Genomic DNA, 3,292 nt, shown 5'->3' with positions numbered 1-3,292 from the left:
CAGTAGTGCTTTTACCTGGCACGAACCCAAACTGCATCTCATCTAAATTGATTCGCTCCCTAATTAGTTGGGCTATGACCCTCTCTGTAACTTTCATAACCTGATCTAACAGCTTGATGCCTCTGTAATTATTTGTATCTAAAGCGTCACCTTTACCTTTGTAGCAGTTGACTATGATGCTGCTACACCAGTCATTGGGTATGACTCCTTCGTGTATCACCTGGTTCGTAATACGGGTGACTAAGCTATAGCCAACACTGCCAGATATTTTGAGCATCTCTGCAGTGATTCCTGATGGGCCGGGGGCTTTCCCGGTCTTCATACTCTTAATTGCTTTATCTACCCTGGTACTATCATAATCATCTATTTCTCTGTTACCACTTCTCTTTCTCACAACCCAGAACCATTTCAGTTGCCATCTGTCCAATATTCTTAATAATGTTGCTCTCCACCCACATTTTACATTGATCCCCTTTTTGTGCTACTAAATTACCTCTCCTCCTCCACCAGCATACATCTCTTACTCACCTTATGCATTATGTCTGCCTCTGCCCTCATACTTTTGCGACCTACGACCATGCATCATCTCTCTTCTCTCAACCTTCCCTAGTATCATTATTACTATTCTGATACTCTTTGCCCCTTTCTGTACTATCAGTCATCACCTACTGTTCCCTAACTACACTCCAACATATATTATCATACCTCAATACTTGTTCTTCATTCACTATATTCACCTACTCACCCATTAATCTTCTCTAATCATCCCTCCTTTTCCCTATACACTTTTACAACAACCTACTGGTACTTCTTGTTCTGTCCCCACTTCTTTTCTCATATTCTGAGCATCCACCATGACACCTCATCACTACTATTTTATCTCTTTTCCAGCTCCACCCCAGTATCTTCCACTCTCTCTTCTTTAGTAAGAGTAGCTATATTGTTCCTCAACAGCTAGAGACCTGTTTTGTTCTGGTCCCTTTTCTGTTGCTCTTTACCCCTTTCTGCACATGCTCTCTTTTTCATCCTTCCCCTATATCCTTCTACTATATCATTATTGCTATTCTGTCAATATTCACCCATTTCTGCACTATCAGGCAACTCTTACCCTCCCTACTTCATGTATCATTGGTCACTTTATGTCCACCAGTCACTACAACCACCACTCAATCCTACACAACTTCTACATTGTTACCTACTCGTCCATACATTTCCTACTTATCATCCCTTAGCACTTGTTCTTCGTTATATTCATCCCTCATGCATTTTCTCTTTTTAATCATCTCTCACTTTCCCATATCTTTGCAACCCTTTCCTATCGTCACTTCCTGTTCTCTTGCCCCCACTCACTTCTAATCCCTCGTATCTTAAACATTCACCTGACACCTCATCTCCACTCTTTTATCTATTTTTCCAGCACTGCTCTGGTTACTTTCACCCTATATTCTATAATGTGAATAGCCATGTTCCTCCTCTACAGCAAGAAACCTGTTCTGTTATAGACCCTGCTCTCATACTTCAACCCCACATCTCATAGCATAAAGCCTCCTCTCTTTTTAATGCAACCCAAATCAGTTAAAGGGGATCTTAGCCTTGCAGGCTGTATAGTGACCTCACTAGCACCAGTGCCAGAAAAAAAAAAGTCACTCAGAACACATTTTAAGGTGGTTCGTATTAAGAAGGACATCCAGTCATAGAAACCATGCCTAAGCAGACATAGAACACAATTACAGTCCTGACACATCGGATCCTCATAAACCATTCAATCCATGCCAAAATGGAAGATGGACATATAAAAATGATGATAATAATGACGATGATGTTACAGGCCTCAGCAAGTACTTCTGTGAAAGACAGACAATAGCCAATACATGCAAATCGCCCCTCTCCCCACCACTTATGTTGTCCAAGGTAAAAGCCACTACATTAGGGACAACAGTGTTGCTGCAGGCATTGCTATCATAATCACAAGACATTTCTTCTGACCTTCTAACAATTCTACCATTCCATTACCTTCGAATGATACTTTTTTCATCAACATTGACAATTTGAAAGACAAAGTTGACCTCAGAGGGTAGAGAGTTGAAGCTAATACCAAAAGGCATTCTATCCAACACTTAATAATTATGACAATTTACCACTTTACAGTTTAGATGTGCCAAACAGCCAATACTAATAATAACAAAATAACGTGCGTGTGTGTGTACGCACGCACGTGCACACACACAGAGACACACACATGCATAACTGGATGATAAAGAAGCGTGTATCCCAATGTTGTAGTCTTCTGTTCAGTCTTTATGGTATGGTAAGTGTCCTCTAAAATAGCCCTGAACCCACCCAACCCTTATGTGTGAATTTGGTTTGGTAGATGGAAACTGAAAGAAGCCCATTTGTGTGTGTGTGCATGCATGCAAGTGAGTGTAGCCTTGACTAGACATCATGTGATAGTTGTAAATGAGCATCATCATCATCAACACCACAAGTAAGGTTGTTTGTGTCCAGTCTTCCATGAGAAAAATGTTTAGCTTTGAAGGATATAATTTCCCATTCAGAAGAACACATCTGGACCACTCATCACATATAGAGATCAATAGACTAAGTACCAGGTTAAAAAAAAAAACTTAAATGCTGGGGTTGATTTATTCAACTTCAACCTTTCAAGGTGTTGCCCCAGCATGGTCACAGTCCAATGACTAAAAACAAGTAAAAAAAAAAATAAATAAAAGATCTGGCAGCACTTTGAAGAATGAAAGTAGAACTTCCCTATAGCTTTTACAGGCAGACAATGTTAAATAATATAATGCAGCAAGTGAGGTTAGATTAATAGGTTAGATATCAATATGAATAGTTTGTAGTGAAGTGAGAGAAAGAAAAAAGGTAAGTATAATAGTATTGAATGTGATAGAGGCAAAAAAGCTTAGAAACTGGTTTATCTTTTTGGCAAAGTAACAAACCATCTAAAATATGAATTGTCCAATGAGGTAATGTTATTAGAAATGATTGCTTCATTTAGACAGAAAAGAATAGTGCCTTATGGCTTATGTTGGCCTTCCCAAACAGGTAATAGCAATGTGAAACTAAAATACTTAACACCTTATGAATTTTAGGATTTTGAACCTTTAACTAATTCTTAATAACATTGGCCAACTCACAGAATTGTCAAACTGTTGCCAGTTTTTCTAAACAAATACTGGCCCTCTGAAGAATGCATTCAATACTCATTTAATATCACTGCAGAAATGCTCAAAATATCTGGCAGTGATGGCTATAGCCTAGTCACCCGTATTAC

The sequence above is a fragment of the Octopus bimaculoides genome, chromosome 1 (genome assembly GCF_001194135.2).
Source record: "Octopus bimaculoides isolate UCB-OBI-ISO-001 chromosome 1, ASM119413v2, whole genome shotgun sequence".
NCBI lineage: Eukaryota > Metazoa > Mollusca > Cephalopoda > Octopoda > Octopodidae > Octopus > Octopus bimaculoides.
Note: the sequence above shows the minus strand (reverse complement) of the source record.